The sequence below is a fragment of the Triturus cristatus genome, chromosome 12 (genome assembly GCF_964204655.1).
Source record: "Triturus cristatus chromosome 12, aTriCri1.1, whole genome shotgun sequence".
NCBI classification, from domain to species: domain Eukaryota; kingdom Metazoa; phylum Chordata; class Amphibia; order Caudata; family Salamandridae; genus Triturus; species Triturus cristatus.
The window spans coordinates 67,298,395-67,304,358 of record NC_140595.1 but is presented as its reverse complement, the minus strand read 5'-3'; the positions used below and the strand labels follow the sequence as shown (position 1 = coordinate 67,304,358).

The 5,964-nt window shown below is 46.8% G+C and overlaps 1 protein-coding gene across 1 annotated transcript in view; it reads left to right on the top strand.

The window, feature by feature from the left end:
- The first annotated feature begins 773 nt into the window (after nucleotides 1-773).
- Nucleotides 774-5,964, top strand: part of ACSBG2 (acyl-CoA synthetase bubblegum family member 2) — an 88,080-nt gene continuing 82,889 nt past the window's right edge. The window contains exon 1 of the mRNA XM_085638032.1: nucleotides 774-1,141. The gene's annotated coding sequence lies outside the window, so the exon portion shown is untranslated. The remainder of the gene's footprint in view (nucleotides 1,142-5,964) is intronic.

Sequence of the window (5,964 nt, the reverse complement as noted above, 5' to 3'; positions counted from 1 at the left end):
GGGGACGAACAAAGGATTCCGGTGGTAAAAACGGTAAGAGCACTAGTCCAGGGCCAAAGCAGGGCGCGACCAGAATAAGGCATCCACGGCACGGCTGACACAGAAAGGTGCTACTTAAACAAGCATTTGCAATGCAGTAGGTCTCGCATTCATGCGAGTTTAAGCTATTAGCATTGTAAAGGACAATGTGTTTTATTTATGTTTTGGGTTTTAAAACATAAACGAAAGGCATTGTCAATTACAATACTAATAGCTTAAACTCGCGTGAATGCGAGACCTATTGCTTGTTTTGTTCTGGCATAGAGACAGCTTTAGCTGTTTCGCCAGCCTCATATTGTTCACAGCGTCATAAAAAATGCGTAAATATATACAAACATACCTAGGCTTTTCATTAGCTGCTTTACCTTGGCAGCTGAGCCACTTCTTCACCTTTATATTTGTGTAAGGTTTTACGTTTATTGCATACGTCTGCACAAAAAGCCGCAGGCTGCTAGCCTGCTTCCAGCTGAATCTGAGCTATTAGTTTTGCCAATGCTTGTTTGACTTCAATGACCAGACTTCGCTCAAGAGTTCAATGACCGGAGGTTGCTTGAAGGGGCGTGGCTAAATCGGCGGAGGCTCGGCTTTGGTGGTGTGTTTCTCGCTCAAGACCCTCATTGGCTACTCGAGTCCCGCATGTAAATAAAAGCGTGACTGTGGCAGAACAGTAAAGGAGACGTGTCTATCTTACGTCATATTGGAAAATATAAACTGCGGCGCGCCCCCTTCCCCTCCTATTTGTCACTTGAGTACTGACACTTGCCGAGGATAGGAACTGCCTAGGTGGGGGAGAACCATCTTAGAGTCAGGCAAAAACCCTTCCCTTTTACGCTCAAACGCCTACATTTCCTGACTCCAAAAGGGCCTCCGCCTTGGACAAAACTGGTGCATGCGCATTCTTTTTCCTGCGCTGTTTTACAACTGACTGGCGCGCGCTTCCTATAAACGGTCCGACAAAGGCACGTTCCCGAGCCGGCAAGGCGTCTACGGGAGTGGCGCGAGACTCCAACCTTCAGTCAGTTGCAGCAGCGAGAAGGGGAGGGCGCGTGCGGCGGAGCGTGAGACCCAACAGACTCTTACAGCCGGTTCAAATCAATTCACGGTGAGAAAAACTGCCATTCTGGTAATACTGCAATTTATTACTACATAGTCTGACCAGAGGGGGCTAAATTCAGTAATTTTAATAGTAACGTTGTGCATAGCCTTCTCATCCGGGTTGATTGGAATAGACTATATTCATACTGGTACTATTATAATCTTCCATTCAAATGTGTCCTACATGGTATCGATTTCAGAAAGATAACGGGGGTTTTGACTTGCCTGGGTACATACAGCTTTGTAGGCAGGTTTTCTAACACGTGTACTCGCTTATCTGCCATTCAAACCTCCCCGACTCGTTTTACTCACACATAAATATTTCCATTCATCAGGCTACTTTTCAAACAGAAAGCGCACCCATTTTTATCAGAGAGAATGTTTGTGTATATCCTAAAATATTATAAGGGTTTCGTGTAACTTTTGCTAATGTAAGCAATAGTCTTGCAGGTTGACTATTGGTGATTTGTTGATACAACTAACAGTAAAAATATTAAATAGTAATAACAATTATGTCTTTTTAGATCTTGTTTCTCGTCTTCCAGTAGTCAAAGCATTTAAAACCCTGTCCCTTCATTTCAAGCCACCTCCCCACTCGCCAAAGGGGCGTTTACTCAAGTTACATTGTTCAAGGTGGTTTTCATGGCATTTGTTAGACGCTTTGTATAGTGTTACTAAGGGACAGGTGCGCTGCTTGAACCAGAGCGTGTCGGTAAATGACTTTTAAAGATAGGTGAACAGCGCAGTTCTCCTTGAGGTGTATATATTGGTCCATATATGGAGGGATATCGTTGCACTTACAAAATGATATCTTTTCTGGAATGCGTCAGAGCTGCAATAGCATATTAAATAACATTTGATTGAAGGGTTAGTTGCTTTTTTAGGAACGCTTAAGAGAGGCAATGTAAATTTTCCTGCTACAGAGTCTCTGACAAAACCCTTTCTAACATTCTTAAGTCCAGCTTATCTGAAATGAACCATTATCTCGTTATAACGATCATTGTTTTTAGGACCAACTGGCCATTGGCCACAAGATTCTCTCCATAAATATCACTCATTGAATGTGGGCTTCATTCTCGGATTAAAGTATTACCTCCTGGGTTGAGGGCCACAAATCTGAGTTTAGGATCCTTCACTGGTAACCTCATTGAGCCCCCATTGGCCTTTGTAGAGTGTCACACACGAGTCTTTCTCTTTCTGATATAAAACCCACTTTTCATTGATAAGCAGATGCCGCTGTCTGAGCCACTTGAACCTTCAGATCTGATACAGAAACAAGCTTGTCAACTTATGACTCGTTTTTAGGGTATTTCAAATGAAGACCCTTTAATTTGGCCCCACGCGTAGAATTGTAAAATAAGATGTTTTTTTAATGATGCTCTGATACAAAATGTATTTGACACCGGATCCCACGTGTGCAGACGATTTCAGGCCTCTGAGGCCCAACCTAATGTCCACTCCCCCGTCACTTCCATATGTGAGCACACAATCCAGAGTGGTATGTCTCATGGGATATTAATAGTTTCTGTTCAAATACCCATTTTCAGCGACTGGTTTGTTTTTTCTGGTAATATTTCCCTTCACACTAACATTTCAACTAAGTTTTTCCATGTCAGCTTCCGCAACACGCTTTTCAGTTACTGTCAATTGTCTCATATGCTTTTACACTGAGGAGATTTTTGTGGTTTGACGAGCTTGGCATGTGGGAAATATTCCACATCAAACCAATTTAAAATTCTCTTTAGTGTCTGCCTTGCAAGGCTTCCCTTCAAACAGCCATGTCAGCATGTTATGTTATAAGAATCTGGAACCTTATAAATAGGAAATTATATCTTGGCATACTGTTTTACAGCTGCGTGCAATATACTCCCAACATCCCGTGGCGGACAAGCAACCACACTAAATCTCACCATTCCCCTCCCCTTTCACTTTCCATTCCTGCTTTGGTTGATCTTGAGGTAGAGTTGCTTGTCTGGTCTATATTTGTCCACCTTACTGTCATTCTCTTCCCAGTACTTCACCACATGTCACTGTCACCCTCTGCTTGATTTGTGTGTCCAAATGTGGCCTGGTTACCACATTGAGGTTTGTTATCGGGGTTGCCACCTGACCTATATGTTACCAGCCTTACCTGTACGCCAAAACAGGTTAAAAAAAATACTTGGAAAATCCTTAATACGTAATTTTTTTCTTTCAGAAGCATCAAGACAAACCTCTAATACATAATTGGGAAGACGTGAAAAGAATTGTAATGTTGGCTTCACTATTACTAATTGTTTTATACCAGCAGATAGAGGCAGAAATGCAGTGTAAATATCTAGAGACGATTTGACATAAACTGCTATTCGGTTATTAACAACTGGCCGGCCCTTCCAAAACCCCAAAGAACGCACAAACGGCCAATTTTTCTCGCTGGCAACCCTATTCGTTATATCAGATACACTTGTGTTTCTGGCAATATCTGTGCAGGTATCAGTCCTATATGAAATATAAAATTGGAACCTCCTGAGGCTTGAGCCGGGAGTAGAAGCGGAAGCGCTGACAATCTTTTAAAATCACTGAAATTGTTGTGTGTTTTTTAAACTCACCTCCGCTGCACTCATCCCCTTCCTGAGCACCTCGCGCTGCACAAACCCCCCGGGAGGACAGCTGATCAATACGCTGCCACCGGAGAGGGATTGCTACTCTCGACGCCACGGACCTTGGCAACGCCCACCGGACAGGCCACGCCCCCTCACTTGCTCACTTGCTCAGACGATATAAAAGCGCGCTGATCACCAGCGCGGCTTACATTAAAATTGGAACCTCCTGAGGCTTGAGCCGGGAGTAGAAGCGGAAGCGCTGACAATCTTTTAAAATCACTGAAATTGTTGTGTGTTTTTTAAACTCACCTCCGCTGCACTCATCCCCTTCCTGAGCACCTCGCGCTGCACAAACCCCCCGGGAGGACAGCTGATCAATACGCTGCCACCGGAGAGGGATTGCTACTCTCGACGCCACGGACCTTGGCAACGCCCACCGGACAGGCCACGCCCCCTCACTTGCTCACTTGCTCAGACGATATAAAAGCGCGCTGATCACCAGCGCGGCTTACATTAAAATTGGAACCTCCTGAGGCTTGAGCCGGGAGTAGAAGCGGAAGCGCTGACAATCTTTTAAAATCACTGAAATTGTTGTGTGTTTTTTAAACTCACCTCCGCTGCACTCATCCCCTTCCTGAGCACCTCGCGCTGCACAAACCCCCCGGGAGGACAGCTGATCAATACGCTGCCACCGGAGAGGGATTGCTACTCTCGACGCCACGGACCTTGGCAACGCCCACCGGACAGGCCACGCCCCCTCACTTGCTCACTTGCTCAGACGATATAAAAGCGCGCTGATCACCAGCGCGGCTTACATTAAAATTGGAACCTCCTGAGGCTTGAGCCGGGAGTAGAAGCGGAAGCGCTGACAATCTTTTAAAATCACTGAAATTGTTGTGTGTTTTTTAAACTCACCTCCGCTGCACTCATCCCCTTCCTGAGCACCTCGCGCTGCACAAACCCCCCGGGAGGACAGCTGATCAATACGCTGCCACCGGAGAGGGATTGCTACTCTCGACGCCACGGACCTTGGCAACGCCCACCGGACAGGCCACGCCCCCCCCCACGTATACTTCCGACTATAGCCTACATAAATGTGTCTCTTCAGGAAGCGCAGCGGACGAGCGCAGCGGGCGCGACGAATGCGCGCCGAAGGCGCGCATAAGGCAAGCTCGTCTGCGCTCGTCCGCGCCGAGTTCGGGCCATGGGCCATACCTCCTACCACCCAGGCAATCCAGACCCTGGCCTACAGCTCGGCTGCCCTCCATGACTTAAGACCTACGGAACATAACTGTCGAAGGTATGCTCCTGATACCATACCCCTCCCTGCCAACTGTCCAAAATGTACTGCACCCCCTGCCACAAGACACATAAAACTCCCACGCCACGAATATCGTATGCTTCTCTTAAACTGCCGTTCCCTCCCAAAACACAAGCTGGAAATATCCCTCCTATTAGAAGAACGTAAACCAGACGTACTGTTTCTCACAGAAACATGGTTAACGTCTGACTCTGCCCCCGATGTGGTTGCCGCCCTTCCCACCGGCTACCAAATCACTCGTCAAGATCGCCCAGATGGCAGAGGGGGAGGACTTGCAATTATAGTAAAAGATCAATATCGCTGCCGGACCATAATGGAAAACATTCCAGACTGTGAAAACTTAGCTTTTGCGCTGGAGTTTTCCCCCAACCACTGTCTCTCGGGCACCTTGATATACCGCCCACCCGGCCCTCCAAAACTCTTTCACAGCAGTCTTCCAGCAACGATAGCACCCCGTATCTACGCTGCTGCCAACTTCGTAGTGATAGGCGACCTCAATCTACACTTTGACTCCCCAGCAGATGCAACGGCCACTATCTTAACTGACTATCTGGCCGCACTACAACTCAGTCAACGAGTAAACACTCCCACCCACACAAAGGGACACCTGTTGGACCCAGTGTTCAGCAATTGCGCAGAACTTTTAACCGATCCCCCTTTTCCCCTCCCATGGACCGATCATTTCTTGGTGCCCTTCACCTGGCTCACTGAGAAACCTATTTCCATCACCCCCTCGATTAGATACGCGAGATCATGGGCGCGGATACCAGTAGACCAGTGGACAACCAAACTAGCGGAAACCCCTCCCTTAAACAATGAAGACCCCTGTCTGGCAAATGAGGAATATGAAAACTGGATTTTGCACTCTCTTAGACCATTCTCCCTCTCAAGAAATCTTCGGCCAAACGTCTCCTTAAAAACAGCCCC